Raw genomic sequence first — 17,981 nt, 5'->3', positions numbered from 1 at the left:
TCAGTTAGATTCTAGCTGCATCTGAAATCCAAGTCCAATTCTTGAGAGGTTCAGCTGTATATGAAATCATTACGTTGCCTTGCTATGCCTGAATAGATGTCATGGTGCAATAAACTTAACAGATGATTCACAGAGAGAAAGAAATGGTGGTGCACTTATAAAGCTTAGAGAGACATATAGTAAATAAATTTGAGGAATATATGCGTGCTGTGCCCCCCCTCTCATTTTCTATGTGCAATGCAATTAATGACTCCAGACTTGATTTACTGTCTGGAATCTGCTGGGGTGGGGGGAGGCTGGTTGCTTGCAGTAATGGAAAATTCACCAGGAAGTGGGAAACTGCATTGCCTTCCCCCAGTCTACTCTGCTGGCTAATGTGCAGCCTTCTGGCACAGTGGAAAGGAGAGTGGGTGAGGCTGGGGCTTAATGGGTTCATCTCCTTCACTGTAAACTAAAGTTCCACTCTTTGGGCAAAAATCACAATGGAGAGCAGTGGTGGCACAATCACCTGTGCTCCATGTCCAGGTTGAATCCTTTTAGGGGTACAATTCCCCACGCTGCAACAAAGGAAGTAAAATTGTCTCCAGAAGGCCGACTCAAGCCCTAAGAATAAAACCTAATTATGATAGCCCTCCAAAACTAGCACATTTTCTTCTCCATGAAGATTTGCTGATAAAGGATAGGTTGGTTTGTTTTTTAAGAAAAAAAATTTCTTTGAGGAAATTGATAATCTTGGCAACATCTGATATCAGAATGCAAGAGAAGTCTTTTCCAGTCTCAGAAATGTATCATTAGCCTCATTCTGTCTTTTTCCCCATCCATGCTATTAAGTAGACACACCTTTGCTGGTTATTAAACAGGATTTTCAGTATGAGGATGAAGACTTGTGTAGAAGTCTTTCCTGTCCCCAGCTGCTAGCACTCCTTGACCTAAAGGGCAGCTTTACAATCAGACTTTTAATGTCTGAATCCCCAGAATCTCTTGCTTTGTGTAATTGGGAAATCGAAGTAGCGTGCCATAGCCCAAACACTTAAAATTGCTAATTAGCTCTGTCAAAGGGGAAACAATTGATGAGAATGGTAGCAAAATGAAGTAAGGAAGGAAGCTATAGGATTACATTTATTTCTGTTTGCTCAAACAAATAGTTAAGTTTCATCTCCTTTCCTTCTGTTGTTGAGTTCTTTCTTAAACTTCCTCTAGTGTTCAGAGTCATGAATTGCATTTTTAGTCTTGCTATGTGCTTAGGGTGTCAAACCCATTCAGTGATGAGAGCCAGATTACTTGCTGTTTTAAGGACCGTGGACCAAGGGAAAAAAAGTTCACTAGCAAGAGAGATTATGCAGCTCTAGTAGAGTACGGAGTCCACATATTTGGATGGCAAAGTTAAATATTGCACTTTGCAAAAGATAACTGTGTGAAATTCCCTTATTATAGGGGGAGCTGCTAACAATCCTTATAATGGAAAGTGTTGGGAAACCGAAATATAAAACATTCTTATGACCGTTTTTGTTGTCTTTTCAAAATAACCATGATCAGAACAGTCCATCTTCCTAGAAAGGTGACCAGTTTTTAAAATTCAAGTCAAAGAATAGGAAAAAGTGCTTTATAAAATTATGCTTGACATACATGTACATCTGGAGATTTGCCGAATAAAATTAGTTTGAAGCAATTATTGTAAAAGCTCCTATTCAGTGTAATCTTTCTGAGATGGCAAAAAGTTCATGGAAGTTATGATTCTTTATCCTCCCTGGTTTCAGACTGGTATAGATTTTTTTTATTAAACCTTTTTACTTTTTTTTACACAGATGTCTATCACATTTATAATAGGTTTGGAGTGTTTGGCCCACATCATGGGCTACACTGCAGCTGCTTTTTCCCACATATCAGGCCCAAAGTCAGTATAGAAAGCCAAAAGTGGATTATACCAATGTTGGGGGTTTCAGAGTAACAGCCGTGTTAGTCTGTATTCACAAAAAGAAAAGGAGTACTTGTGGCTCCTTAGAGACTAACCAATTTATTTGAGAATAAGCTTTCATGAGGTACAGCTCACTTCATCGAATGCATGTTCGGGGGGGAGGATCTGCTACGGTTTAGAGCAAATGTCATGGCTTCCAGACCAGGAGATGTAGAAAAGGTGAAATGGCCAGGGCTTCCCTGTGCCCTGAGAATCACTGGCTGCTGTAACACACCCCCAGAGGTTATCAAAATTTGACTGCTCAAACTTACCTTTGAGAACTAGATTGGGGGTGCCATATTTTTACATACACACACCCTCATATGAGCTGCCTTATGAGTTCTGCAGCCACAGCTGGAGATCTGGGCCTTTATTGAAAAGTTAGGTGACTTTTTTTTTCACCTTTGTTTAAACCTATTTGCCTTGGTTTTACCCCTTTTGGTAATATATTTGTTTTGTTCTGTTAATAAAAACAATCATGGAACATCATATAGAGGAAAAAACAGCTACAAGATGGATTTAGATAAGTTTCTATCTGGTTTCAATTATTTTTATTTTTTTAAATGTTTTAATTAGTTTTTTAATTGTTGAACATGTCCTTAAGACAGATGAATACAGTTATTATTCACTCACTATTCCCATCAAACACTACTACTACTACTACTAACTTAAACAAATCTGAAAATAGAATTAAAATAGGAAAAAATGTGCTCTTGAAGAAAAATTCTACATACCTCAAAGTTAATTTCTCATCCAAAGATACTGCAAAAGTTTATCCTAGTCAATTTTAAACAATCCTACAACATGGTATAAACGAAACCAGAAAACATTATTCTCCTTTCTGCTTTTCAATTTTGAATCACGATTGTATCCTTGTGACAAATCCTTTCAAATAGGATAAGAACCTTTTCAGTCCCATGAAAATGTACTAAGTCAAAAGTCTGTTTATCTCACCATGACAGCCTGAGGAGAGTCAGAACATGCTAAAAGGCTAGCTGAGAAATTGCAGTAAAATGTGAACTATGGATTATTGAAGACTTACAATGCATCCGATGAAGTGAGTTGTAGCTCACGAAAACTTATGCTCAAATAAATTTGTTAGTCTCTAAGGTGCCACAAGTCCTCCTTTTCTTTCTGTGAATACAGACTAACACGGCTGTTACTCTGAAACTTGAAACTAGTAATTGGCCATCATGAATTCTGAGTCACTCAAAATAACAGAATAAGAAAACAGCCAGTTGGAAGTTTTACCTTGAAAGAAAGGTTGGTAGAGTAGGCTGGCTTTCGTTATAAACTGGGTGAAAAAATTCTATTGAAAGAGAAGGGAAGAGGTTATCTATAAATATAAGCAACTATTGAAAACTCTTAATGTTTTCTATAATTAATAGAAGATGAATCAGATTCTACCTTTCCCATTCTGACTCCACCGATTCCACAGTGTGACATTATACCCCAGAGCCAGAATTTAGGAGTTTTTCTCTTTTATTGGAGCCATTTAGAAACTTAAGCCCCGACTCAGCATCGAACTCCATGTGGGTGGACCCCTGGATTCTAAAGGAGTCCATTCGCTTACTTGGGGCTCTGTTAAAGCTCAGGGGTGTGGGATTGGAGTGTTAGGCTTTTTCCTCTGAGGGAAATTCCAATAAAAAAGCCCTACTGGAAAAAGAAAATACTTATTACCTCAAGTCCCCTCAAAATGAAGATAACTATACATAAGTGTAACAACAATATAAATAATTATGATTACAATAGAAAGAGTGCTTTGCTGCAAAGGGTGGTTATTGTATGTCTTCCATAGGAAGCTTTAAATTGTAACCCCAAATAACGATGCCAAGGCAAGTTACAAAAATAAGCAACATCCCTCAATCCCAATGCCTTAACCAAAGGAAAATGACTTCTCAGTAGTTTGATATGGCATGGAACCCCCCAATCACTAGAAAACAGAGAATGGCAAAATCTTTCATAATATGAATGACCAAAAAACCCACCAACAAAACCAAGTTGACCAGTGAGACTCATGACATTGGTGACTCGAATCAACAAAAAACAAACTATTATTTTATAACAAATAAAGGTAGGGAAGAAGCAATTAAAGTAGCAAGGCACTTGCCTTTTAAAGGGCTCACTCCCCTTTTTTATATGGCATTGATCCTGTAAAAGGGATCCAGTCCAGCATCCTACAGAGGTCCACTAACTTCAGTTGGTTTCCTTGTGGGTAGATCTCTTTACATGGTTTTAACATCACTTGGAATGTGGCTGATCACAGGTGTCCATGGGCATAGGTAGCAGTCCTGAGAAACAAGGATCTTTTTTATAATGCCCACTATTCTCCCTTCTGTAATGTTCCCTTGAATTGAAGCTATTTAAACAATACCTCTTTATTTATTTTTTAAGGGATTTCTCTCCAGATATTCCCTACCTTCTTTCCTGCACCTAAAGAAGTTTCTGTGGACAGAAAGATCATGTAGTTGTATAAAGAGAACAACACACAGACATACACACTCTCAGATGGCATCCAGGTAGCACACAGTGACCTAAGGGACACCTGTCGTAGATTCTTCCCCACAGTTGAAACGAACTATAATTTTCCTAGTAAAATACACAGATGCTCAGTAATGCTCCTGAGCTTAGAAGATATGAATAATTAGGATGCTGGAGGATAAAGAAAGCAATTCAATCTTGGGGAATGGCGGGGGAGGTTGTTTGGTTTTTAGCTTTATGCTTCATTACACCAAGTAAATTAAACAAAGATAATACTCTACTGTACTGATTGAGGAGAAATGTAAAACAGCAATTGTTTAGCAGCTCATATCCAGTTAATACTAGTCATTTCCTTGAAATGAAACTTCATAACAAGGCGAGATGGGTTTGAACCTTGGGATTTTAATATCACAAATCCTGTGTATAGATAGGTAATTTTCATGACAAATTTGTGTAAAATTGACTAATTTATACTCTGTCCTGCAGGATATGTACAAAATATAGGTCTTCCATATATTTGAATGACTACTGAAGGGCTATATCTTGTTTCTCATATTCTGATACTTCTAAATATTCTCCTCCACCTAACTCCCTTTATCTTTTTTTTAAACCTTTTAAAGTGTATATTTTGTCATTGAATGCATGCAGCTGAAGTCAGTAGGAGTTATGCATGAACAGAAGAGGGCAGAATTTAGCCCTTTAAAGATTATTTGAAGCTCCTATGGCAATGGCAAAACTCCCATTCGTTTAAATGGTATAGAGTTCTGACGGAGTATGGAGACCTTTTGTGCTGGTATACAGAAAACAATTACATGAATTATAAAATATATATCTATTATGCTAGGAAGCTTAAAGAGGGTATAGGGCAATGAGTAATGTCTATGTATTGTTGATCCAATGGTGATTGTTTAGATTTAGGTCTTTGAACTGCACAATTACAGCATGTTTTTAATCCAAAGATAGAATTTGTAGTTGAAAATAGCTTCCAGGCTCCAGAACAGTAAACTTAACCGGATTTAATAGGGAGGTTGAAGTGACCTGTTATAAACATGGTTCCACTTGAAAAATTCCAAGTAACCTTTTGAAAAATGGAATGAGCCATATTGATGTATATTAAGGATGTGTTGGAAGATGTGTGTAAGCAATAAAGAGAAAAAGAAAACTCTTGGCCATGTATTTTTCTTAGGTAGAAAAAAGAGATACAATCTGAATATGCAATAAACTTTATATTGTGGATAAAAATATATACAATGCAGAGCTCACCTTAAGATGAGAGCAAAGTATGGGAATAAAACAGCCAAGTGTTTTGAAAGTAACAGTTTTCAAGGTTAGTTGTCTCCAGTATTAATCTTGAGTCCAGAGGAACCCAAATCGTTATGTAATTGTGAGCCTTAGAGCTGGGATTCAATGCATGTTGAAAATACAGGGTTTTTTAGTCTCTCAATTCCAGGGAAAGCTAAAGGAATATTACTTACTAAAGCTATTTATTAACTGCACTCAAGTGTTGCTTTTCTATTATGGTACCGCACCCTGAGAAGGGCACTGTAGAAATCACACAGTGCTGAGGGTGCCCTTGTTCTATTTGAAAAGAAAGGCAAATAGGCAGAGGTGCAAGTAAGCCGGTACGCCCCTTTAAATTTCCACCAGAGCCCCGTGCCGGAGCCCTGGGGTAGCGGCAGTGGGGCTCCAGTGGCTATTTAAAGGGCCCACACTCGGAAGGGGCCCTGGCCACTCTTCTCTGCGCCCCGCACTCTCCTATGGGGGCAGAAGCTATTGGTGTTGCCTTCTCCCGGGGCTCTGTCCTGCTGCTGCAGGGCAGGCTCCACTGACAGCCCAACTTCCCCCTCCCCCGCCTCTTCCCCCAGTGTGCTGCGTTCCCCCTCCCCCTCTCACTCTCTCTCCCTGCTGCCAATCAGCTGTTTGCTGGCATGAGAAAGCAGAGAACAGGCGGGGGTGGGGCCTTGGGGAAGGGGGTCGAATCAGGGCATACCCCCTCCAGCCCTCTGCCGTGAGCCGCTCAGGGCAGGGAGCTGGGAGCAACCCCAGCCCTCTGCCCTGACTCCTGCACCCTCCCACACCCCATGCCCTGACTCCTGCATTCCCCCACATCCTCAACCCCACCCTGAGCACCAAACGGGAGCTCCTGCACCCTCCCCCACCCCACATACCCACCTGCACCCTAACTCCCTCCCAGACCCTGCATCCCCAGCCCTGTTCTCAGTGCACCCCCACCCTTAGCTTGGTGCAGAGAGAGACAAAGAGAATGGGCTAGAACCAGGGAGAAGGTAGGTACCCTCTCTATGTGGGCAGGGGTGTGTGGGGGGTATCCTGTTTACCCCTTCCCCAGCCCTGCTGCCCTTGCAGTTTACTCCCAGCCCCTCCCTTGCTCCAAGGACCAACCCTAGCTCCCAGCCCCTGCCTTGCTCCAGTCAGCAGGGACTAATTCTCCCGCCCCGCCATGCCTCACTGTGCTCATCTTGCCCTGGCCCCTGCCTCACTCCAGCTGGGGTCCAATCCACCCCCCCCTCCCCCGCACCACCATACCCCGCTGTGCTCTTGCCCCTGGCCTCTTCTTTCCCCAGGGGGCCCCTCAAATATGTTTGGCACCAGGCCCACAAAAAGTTAATCCAGCCTGGGCCCTTTAAATTGTCCCCGGAGCCTTGTTGTCAGAGCCCTGGGGTAGCGGCAGCCGGGCTCCAGTGGCAAATTAAAGGGCTGGGGTGGTAGCGGTGGCCCCAGGCCCTTTAAATAGCCCCCTTTAAATCACCCCCAAACCCCAGGGCTCTCCATTGCCTCTGCAGCTGGGAGCTCAGGGGGTGATTTAAAGGGCCCGGGGCTCCCAGCTGGGGCTCCCACAGCCCCAGCCCCAGGCCCTTTAAATACTGATTTAAAGTGCCTGGGGATTTAAAGGCCCCGCCTCTTCCGGTTGAGGCCCCGCCCCCTCATCAGGACTCCAGAGTACCGGTAAGTCTTTTAAGTTACTTTCACCCCCTGCAAATAGGCCACTTTACCCACCTTAACATTTAGCATTTTCTCTTTTTTTTCTATTTTTCTGTTTATTCTTTATTTTTCTTCTATTATCTCAATACCGTTTTCTGTTCTTGCCCCCCATCTTTATCTCTGTCCTTCCTTCCGCATGCATCCCTCCGTCCGTTCTTCCTTCTTTCTTTCCCATTCATCTAGCTTTTCTTCCTCTGGCCCTGGCTCCCTGTCCTCATTCTTCACTGGCTACTGTATCTCTTTTCTACACTCACCCATCTCTCACTTTTTGGCTCATGCATTCTCAAAAGCATCCTGTGGAGTTAACCATTCAACTAATTTATTCAATGGAAACTGAGCATTTATCTCCCCCTAGATTAGAGCCATGTTAGTAACTGAGTTTTCATTTTGTAGGCAATTCTGCAAAATCAGAAAAGAAAGTCGTTTGGAGCCAAACAAAAAAATATTTTCTTGAAAACATTTTAATGAAATGCATTTCAATTTCAAGCATTGTTTAATTTTTTTAAAGTTTTTATTAAATTTGAAGGAAAATATGAAACAAAGTTGTTTTGAATTGAGAAATGGAAATGTTTTGTTTGGACATTTTTTAAATGAAACATTTCAACTTTTTTGGAATTTGGGGTTTGTCTGGTTTTTGTGTGTCCTGTATTTTTTCACAGGAATATTTCACTGGGTCATCAAATTCGGTCCCCTACTATTGCAGGCAAACCCATGATACAATCCCATTCATTTTAAAAAATAGTTAGGATGTTTGCCTCCACTCCTATTGGAAGGCTGATCCAGAAACTCACTCCCCTGATGGTTAGAAACCGTCTTCTAATTTGCAGCCTAAATGTATTCACAGCCAGTTTATACCCATTTATTCTTGCGCCATCATTGTCCTTCATCTTAAATAGCTCTTCTCCCTCCCTCTTGTTTACCCCTGATTTATTGATAGAGAGCAATCAGATCTCCTCTGTTTTCATGTTGATAGGCAAACAGGCCCATGATTTCAACTGAAACAATTTGGAAAACCAAAACAAATTTGAGAAACATGTTGGTGTTGCAGAATCTGCATTATTTTGCTGGGAAAAGGTTCAGCTGAAAAAATTTCACCCAGCTTCATCATAGATGCCTTTTGAAAATCCCAACATTGTGTTCAATAGGAACCAAAATATCTCAGTATTGTATTTTTATCAGTGTTCTCCCCAACAGGCTTTGTTTCTGGGTTAAGGAGATATTTATGAGGCCACAATAACATGAGAGGTAGCGTTCATGTACCAAAATATAGCAAAAAAAACCTTGATTTTCCATAAGTTCAGGTTCATAAATAGTTTTCTCATTTAAAAAAAGCCAATAAAAATGTAGAGAGACAAGGTGGGTGAGGTAATATCTTTTATTGGACCAACTTCTGTTGGTGAGAGAGACAAGATATTAGATTAGATATTTAGGTCAGAAGGGACCATTATGATCATCTAGTCTGACCTCCTGCACAACGCAGGCCACAGAATTTCACCCACCACTCCTGCAAAAAACCTCACACCTATATCTGTGCTACTGAAGTTCTCAAATCGTAGTTTAAAGACTTCAAGGAGCAGAGAATCCTCCAGCAAGTGACCCATGTCCCATGCCCTATGCTACAGAGGAAGGCGAAAAACCTCCAGGGCCTCTTCCAATCTGCCCTGGAGGAAAATTCCTTCCTGACCCCAAATATGGCGATCAGCTAAACCCTGAGCATACGGGCAAGATTCATCAGCCAGATATCCAGGAAAGAATTTTCTGTAGTAAAGCTCTTCTTCAGCTCTGGGAAAGGTACTCAAAGTGTCAAAGCTAAATACAAGATTGACTAGATGGTTTAGCACAAGGAATTAGCACATATTCTAAAGTGGTTCTCAGCCAGGGGTAACACATACTCCTGGGGGGTACATAGAGGTCTTCCAGGGGGTACATCAACCCATCCAGATATTTGCCTGTTTTTACAAGAGGCGACATAAAATGCACTAGCAAAGTTAGTACAAACTAAAATTTCATGACAATGACTTGTTTATACTGCTCTATACACCGAAATGTAAATACAATATTTATATTCCAATTGATTTATTTTATAATTATATGGAAAAATGAGAAAGTAAACAATTTTTCAGTAATAATGTGCTGTGACACTTTATTTTTTGTCTGGTTTTATAAGCAAGCAGTTTTTAAGTGAGGTGAATCTTGGGGGTACACAAGACAAATCAGACTCCTGAAAGGGGGACAGTAGTCTAGAAAAGTTGAGAGCCACTGTTCTAAGGCACCATTCAAGGTGAAATGGTCCATTAAGCCCCCTATAGTTATAGGACAAAAAGGAGGGTTAGTGGGTTAGTGATAGTTGTAATAAGCCATAAATCCAGTGTCTCTGTACAGTCCATGATTTTTAGTGCCTAGCAAAGTTATGAATTTAAGCTCCCAGGCTCGTCTTTTGGAAGTGCCATGCAAGTTTCCTTTGAGGATGAAGACTGATAGGTCAGATAGAGAATGATCGCTATGTGAAAAGTGTTCACCCACAGGTGACAGGGTGTTTTTTGTCTTTTATCATTTCTTTCCTTTACTGCTGCAAACAGAGATTGTACATTCAAGTATATGCACTCCATGCCTCTGAATATATCACACACTGAGACCAGTAACTTCTCACCAGAAACTAAAATATGTGATGGAGGGAGGTGCCGCTCCTGCTCTGCTAAAAGCTAGAGTGGGAACTTTCTCTTCTCTCCTTCATTAAGTGTCTGAGGCCTGGTCTACACTACAGAATTAGGTTGATGTAAAGCAGTTTACATTGAATTAATTATGTAAGTGTATACAATAATATTTTGATCCCGTGGATATAATTGTCCAGATACACCGACTTAGTAACTCCCCCTCCACGAAAGGTGTAGAGTCAATGTTGATGTAGTTAGGTTGATGCAGTGTCAGTGTGGACACTCCATTGCTTACATTGACAGTTACTGGTTTTCAGAAGTCATCCCACACTGACAGTACAATCAGTACAAGGGCTCCTGGTGAGGATGTGCATGGCTGACACGAAGGAGCAAAGTGTAGACATGCACAAGCGATGTGATTATCGCAGTGGCTGTGTGCCAATGTAAATTAGGTTGATTTAAATTTGTAATGTAGACATGCTGAGTAACATTCTCAACCAGTTCTCCTCTTCTTACTGGGATGGTGGAATGAGACCTCTGTATCTTGTTTCACTTTTCTTCAGCCACCACATCTCACTGTAGTTAGGAAGGATCTGGGAGGGCTATGACAACTGGGAGATAGCTCAGCTCTCATAAACTTTGGGAAGATGTAGGGTGATTTTGGCAGTTGGGGGTCTCTTTGTAATCCCTTTTATTAAAGGGGAAAAAAGTAAATTCTGTGCAATAGTGTTGTGAGTGTAAATTGCTGTGGATATGTGTAATAGTAATGTAAACCTTAATGCATTTTTCTTCCAGAAGTGCAGAGTTATAGTTCATTTACTACATTACTAAACTTATCTGACCGTTGTGAAATGTACTTACCTACAGCACTTTTGCTTTGTGTTGCAATATTTTATTTAAATTCACAAGCTAATGCATTTACAACTTGTTCTGGATTTGTTTTATTAAATGATGGCTCTAATCTGCAAAGTCGAGATGTGAAATCAAATCTGAATCTGAACAGTCCCCAAATTTTGCAGAAGTTTTGATCTAGATGGTCTGGTTTCTGTTTCAAGCCAATTTTTAACAGGTGAGCAACATGGAAACACTAGCAAATGATTTTCTTCTCCTATTTTAATTTCACTGGTTTTTCCGACTGTGATGTTTTGGGGTCCATGCAGACCAGTAATATATTCCATCATCGCCTGTCCTGTATCTTTGAGGACTTCTGTTCAGTGCAGCTGTTGTTCAATACCCAGACACGAGTAGCCTGCCCACAAGCATAAGGTCTCTCCCTGGCAATCAGCAGTCTAGTTACACTTTTCAGGGTGACATCAACAGCCCTTCAAGTCACAGTTCTCCTCAAATACATGTTTTCTGAGTTAATTACCAGACACTCAGACTGTTCCCCTCTGGTTTATCTACCTTAAAGTTGTGAGACCAACCCCCAGATTATAAGTTTGCTCTGGCGCACACACTCCACACAGTTAGCACACCAGGGACCTGCTTGGGGTGAAAATAAACAAAAAGTTTATTTAATATAAAAACCACACATTCAAAGATGAAATAGTAAGGGAAAGCAAACATATACAAGTTACGCAAAAAAATGAATGTAAAGTTGCATCCTCAAGCCTTTCTCTTTCATATTAGATAAAATACCTTTTCTAGTAGGAGTTACCTATTCTCTTAAACAGTTTCCCAAAATACCTTCTAGGTATAGAAGGGATCCAGCATTCCCAGGCTGTTTTCCACCTGGAGACTGTCCTCCAGGTTCTGGATGTTCTTCAGTTCAAACCATCTTCCATTTTGAAGGGGTTTGCAAAGTTTTTTTTTTTCTTCAGTCACTATAGATGGGTAAAACTCTCTCCTTTCTTAGTTTTCGAAGATGGGGGTTTTCTTTTCTGTTCCCATTTACTTTGATGGTTCATCATTGTTTTTATTCTCCCGGGCTGGACAAATGGCTAGGTGCTTGAAACCAGTTTCATTCTTTCGGAGAGGTAGCCCCTCTCTGCCTGATTGCTTCCCCATCCTGTTGTGAGGTGATGCTGAAGTTGCACCATAGGTCCAGTTACAATTTTCTACATATCTGTACACACATATATTCAGAACCCTAACCTGCACGCATATCTCATAACAACTAGTAAGTGAACATTACCTTATTTGGTATGTTTTTATAACAAAAACATAGCATGCGATCATTTGGTTTAACTATTTATTTTTGGCGCTAAACCCTTCTGTTTCCCCCTTGGAATGTCTGGACACTGATCATCATGCCCACCTGCTATGCAAAGAAGAAGCAAATGTAAAGTGCTAAGAAGAAGCATTCTGCCCAGTGGTGCAACACTGTGAGAACTTTCAGAGTAACACAATTTACAAAGATTTAGGAAAAGTGAACACTGTTTTTGTTTTTTTTCATACTCTAGCTTTGTGAATGACATGCTCAGCAATGTAAAGATTCTATGTAAGAAAACACTTGATCAACAGTAAATATTAAAGGGTCACAACCCGATTCTCCATTCACTTACCCCTCTGTAAATCAGGTGTAACTCCAATGGAATTGCACATGGTGTGCAAGAGAGAAAAATGAAGTAAAAGTAGTCTTCCCACTCTGCACACTCACGCAGAGACCAAACATGGTGGCAGCCCGTGTGTTATCCTGACCAGATACTTGCAAGCTTCGTGCCACTGTCAGCAACTAGCATTTCCAAAATGGCTGGGCATGTAGTGGGCCCCTGGCCATACCCCATTTTTCACACTGGCCAGCAAAGATAGTCAGGCTGCATTGTCGGTAGAGGTGCCACAGTAACAGTATCCCTGCAGTGCTCCCCAGAATTCCTAAATCCGGCACAATGCTTCCAGCTCACAATCTTTTCATTGTGATGTGAGTTGAAACATGTTGAAGAAGCTTTAAGAGCTTTGTGTCCAATATGAGCAGAGGCCTAGTTTGTAAAGGGGATGATTTAAGGACTGGATTGCTGACACTGTATTACTTGGTTTACAACCAGCTGAGCATTTACTGCTGCCTTAGTAAATTTTCCTAACTATTTGGACTGAAGAAAGGTTGAATTGCTCATAAGGGGCACATTTCTGGCAATGTTAACACAGACTTTAAAGATTTCAGTCTGCTTTTGAGATTACTAATTTGGACAACTTGTTCAGATACCATAGATATTTTCAGGTTTTAAGAAAAAGTTACAGGAGGTTATTTTTTTTTTTAGTGTACACTTATGTATTTTATAGTCTAATTCTTGCTGCCCTTAAAAACCGCCCACAATAACTTCAGTTTGAATTATAATTTTAAATTTTATTAAACTGTTTAACCTTGGCAAACATGAAGGTTTGCAAATTATATAAATTCAGGGTTTTTTTAATGAAAACCTGTCTTTCTAAGCCCATGTACAAATCTCAGTCAGAAAAGGAGCTTTAACGGCAATGGTACATAATTCACAAGTCTCTGTAAATTGATTTTTCAGCCTTGCAGTGATGGATTTGGGCTGCTGTTTGCATTATCCACAGAACATGCATTACTGTACTACATTTATCTAAATGAAGGCTGCATTTAAAAATATATTGTTCTGCTCGAAAGTAAATTAAATGCACTTTAATTATCCGGGAAGCTGACCACACTCCCGTATTACCCTATTCTCTATTGCTTGTGTCTGTTCACCTGATCGAGTAAATGCTACTGCGTGTAGTGCTGAATTCAATACGTCTACTCAAAGTAATAAGTAATGTGCCTGGTAATTAGCATTTTTAGGGTTAGACCCTAAATCTTTTTGAAAGGGTTTTTATCCAGGTAGTAGACTTAGAGAGTCACATTCAGTAGCTCTGATTTTAAAAGTCAGCTTTTACCAGTGGTTTCATGGAGATATATTAGAGAGTCTATGCTTTCCCACTATACTTTATATTATACAGAAATGCACTATCTTTAAAGAGTATTGCCAAGGTTGCAAAGTCAAGAACTCCAAGGGTGACCAGACAGCAAATGTGAAAAATTGGGATGAGCGTGGGGGGTAATAGGAGCCTACACAAGAAAAAGACCCAAAAATCGAGACTGTCCCTATAAAATCGGGACATCTGGTCACCCTAAGAACTTTGAAGTTAGGAAATAACAGAATTAAGATTGCCCACCCAGCCTTAATACAACCCCCATGTACGTATTCATGGTGACACAGTCTTTAATTACATGATCATATACTATTTTTTCCCCACAGGACCCTTGCCTTATTCAGTGCACAGAATGCACAGCACTCACTTAATGATCAGCCATTGAATATTTTGTTTTCACCTCATTGTTCAATGTTTGGCCCTATTCCTGATTTAGTGCATGTTATCCAAACCCTTGTTTGAAGACTGAACTATTAATTTACTCATGAGTTTTCTGTGGCACAAGCTCTTATCGACTTCAGTTGCAGCTGTGATTGCTCAGTACTTTGGTCTGATCCAGTATGGCAGCTCTTATATTCTTGTTGAATCCAAATGGTCTGAGGCAGCATTCAAGTGCCTTAACCATGTAACTGTTCTTTCTCTTCCAGCAGTCCTCTGCCTCATTCATTGTTTACCTTCCAACTTCTCCAACAAATGAGGCAGGAGTGCTTATCAACAACAGAGTCGTTTCACTATATGACCTTGATTCATCCCCAGAGCAGGTCCATCGGGTGCACCAAATGAGGCAGGGGTCTTGTGGAAAAAATAGCATGTGACCATTTAATTAGAGACTCTATCATAAGACATACATACAAGGGGGCTGAAATAAGGTTTTATGAGCAACCTTAATCTTGGCATTTCCTAAAGTTGGGCTTTGTGATTTTAATGGTCTGTTTAAAAAGTTTTGGGTGGGTAATTTCTGGGGCTTTTAAAAAGCAAATGGAAATTTCCAACATGAGATGTCATATTGATACCCACATGGATCATCAGTAGGGTGGGAACCTTTAGATCCACTGCCCAGACTTCTGCAACTTTAGCTAATGGAGCAACTTAAAGCTTGTATGTGGACCAGCGCTAGAGGTGGATGAGACACTGCCAGGGGTTTCACAGATATTTACTCACAGCAGATGAATGACAAGACTCAGGAAAGTTGGGCTCCATTCTAGGCTCTGGAGGTGAGTGTTCCAGTGGGCAGAGACTCTTCTACCCATTCCCCAAACCTAGACTCTTCTGTCTGATCACATCCAATTTGTCCCTATCCCAGCACTGTCTGTTCCCTAGTCCCACTCTCCTAGCCTTCCAAGCCTCCATTCCCAAGATTCTCTTCCTAATCCCAGGCACTTGGGCCAGCCAGTCCCAGTCTCCCCTTGTGGGCTCGCTGTACGAGTCCCAATCTCATCCCCACACTCCCATACCTCTCCTCCCCATACCCAGTCCCAGTATCTTTGCCCAGCCAGTTCCAGTTTCCTCCCCAAATACCTCATGCAATCTTTCTTTTCCCCAACCCTACTGGCTTCCAGTCCTAGTCTCCCGCCACATGATCCTCATTCAATCTTCATCTCCCCCCTCTCCCCCCAAAACCACACTCCATCTCTGGCTCCTTTTTCTAGTTCTCCCTCTGCCCCATCTCTTGCGAGATCAATCTCTCCTCCCCCTGTTCTGTCCCAGGGTTCCTAGTACCAGCCATCCCTCTTGCTCCCAGCTCTTCATCTGATCTCAGTGTTCCCTTCCCCTAACAACTGGCTCTATCCCTTGCCCATTTCCCTGCCCAACTCCTAGCCCCAGTTTTCTTGACCAACCAGTCCCAGCCTCTCCTACCCCCCAGATACCAGTCCAAGCATCCCCTCTGCCCCAACTCCCTATGCATTGTTTTCTATAGCCAGATACAGGCGTACAGTTCTCTCTCCCCACTTCCAGTCTCATCAGACTTCTTGTCCCAGTCTGCTTTCCCTCTTCCCTGGTCCACTTTGTGTCTCATTTGAATTGAAAGCAGATGGCTTCCTCCTCCTTCTTGCTACTTGGGTGCCAAGTAGTGGGTTACTGGGAGCACAGGAGAGAGAGAGGCTGCCTGCTCACAGTTTCAGTGCCCAGCTTCACCTAGGCCTGGAACAGCCATTAGAGAGAGAGAGAGTCTGGCATTGTCCCCGTAGCCAAGGATTGCAGCACGTTCAGTCACTCTGTGGAGATGTTGCCAGCACATGCTGCTAACAAGTAGGACCTCTGAGGGGATAAAGCATGCTCATTTGCTTTGTGGGGATGGCAATTTTGCAGTCTGATCAGCATTAGGAGTTGAGAGAGGCTAGAGCATGCTCAGGGAGGAGGGATCTTTCAATTTTACGTGCTAAAATCTAACGTCTCTACTGAGCAGGTGCAAACTGCAATTTTTCAGAGGCTGATATCTTGGCCAAATGTAGGTGGATTTTCAGGGGCAGCAAAAGGCACATGTCTGACACAAAGGCCAAATTTCAAGTCCTTGCTCCAAAGCATGACGTGTTAGAGCTTTTCAAATAAAAGGTTGCCAGTATATTTTAACATGGGCAAACAATGTGTGTTTTTCTGTAGACTTATTCTTGGAAATGACTGAACCATTTTGGCTGGCAAAAAATTAAAAAAAAAAGTCAGCCTCAGGCAGAAGCCCAGCATGTTGTGTGATCTCAATGGTTAGTTTGCAAAGCTGCAAATAATTTAAGACCGGATCTTATAATGGGAAGGGTCAGGCAACCTTAATAATAGGCATCATTACAAGCCCTGCGTATAGTAATCAATAAATACATTTGGGGTGAAATCTTTGAATGTCCTGTTGACCACTGATCAATGTTTCCTTTTTAATCGTGACAACTATATGCTTAAGGTTTCTAATTTTATTTATTTGTTAGTCAAGAAGAAGGAATAAAACTATCCAGAAGCTATACAGTGTTCTTTTTTTAAATGATTATGGAAAAGAACCAACTGTAGCTGTTTTGAAATTTGTGGAGAATTTCAACTTTTGTGTTTCTGTCCTTGAAACCGTGATTAATTCATACATACTAGACATCTAATACTATTTCTAGAAGTGGAGGTAATTGTCTCAAAGAAGTTTTGATGTTTAAAATCTTTCCTGGTGCAAATTGCAGGTGGGTGAAGAAATACCAAAAACAGTGACACCTGCTTTTGAAATAATTTTCTGTAAATAAAAAAAAACAGAAAGATTCAGCTTTAAAGTGGGTCATAATTTACATAAATAAACACTAAACTTCAGAAGGAAAAAACCAAACCAGAAACAACGCGGACCAGATTCTGCTTGGTACTAGTATGAAAGAGAAGACTTCCTCTCCTTATGCTTCCCCAGTAGGAGTCTTCCATAATTGTGGTAACTGAATTTACTCTGAGAGGAGTGATCCCTGCATGGGAAGCACAATCCAGCCCAATGGATGCAGGGAGAGGACTGGGACATGGCCAAGCATAGAATGGAACTGGCATACAAGGGGTGTAGAAGCATAAATGCTCTCCTAGCATGGTGGGAATCTTGGGGAGGGATTCTTCTCCTGTAACTACCTCAGGGATGATGGGGGCCCCCATAGCACCTTATTCTGGGCACTGTGTGTTTTGTATATTCTAGCCCTAAGTATATTACAGTCTATAGCAATATGTACAATAGACTATTTTAAATGAGCGAATGTGTTCTGATTGATATGAATAACTAAAATATAGGCCTATTCATTAATACTGAATTACTTCTGAATCTTTGGACACAGGTTTTTCTCTAGCAAAAGCTGCAGTGGCTGAATTTTATAAGAATGTACTTACAATGACTGTTTATAGTCTTTTTGACAATTAGCTATCCATTTCCCCTTGGTGTACTACTGCCCTGTTCAGTAGCTTGACATGTTTATCTCCCGTGAAAGCTAGCTACAAGAAAGATGATAAAGTTCTGCCTATGTGAAGTTCTGGCTGTGAATGAACAGACTGTCCAAGGGCCTACTAGATAGACAATATGTAAGTTGAGT

General features: G+C 41.1%; 1 protein-coding gene across 4 annotated transcripts in view; it reads left to right on the top strand.

The window, feature by feature from the left end:
* Nucleotides 1-17,981, top strand: part of CNTNAP2 (contactin associated protein 2) — a 1,645,619-nt gene that overhangs the window by 691,895 nt on the left and 935,743 nt on the right. Inside the window, exon 1 of one of the 4 annotated variants that reach the window (XM_075125593.1) lies at nt 7,316-7,399. The exons of the other annotated variants lie outside the window; for them this stretch is intronic. The gene's annotated coding sequence lies outside the window, so the exon portion shown is untranslated. Of the gene's footprint in view, nt 1-7,315; nt 7,400-17,981 lie in introns of those variants that run through there. 4 annotated transcript variants of the gene reach the window in all.

Source organism: Caretta caretta, chromosome 2, assembly GCF_965140235.1.
Source record: "Caretta caretta isolate rCarCar2 chromosome 2, rCarCar1.hap1, whole genome shotgun sequence".
NCBI classification, from domain to species: Eukaryota; Metazoa; Chordata; order Testudines; family Cheloniidae; genus Caretta; species Caretta caretta.
The sequence above is the reverse complement of the archived record's forward strand: the minus strand, read 5'-3'. Positions and strand labels throughout refer to the sequence as shown.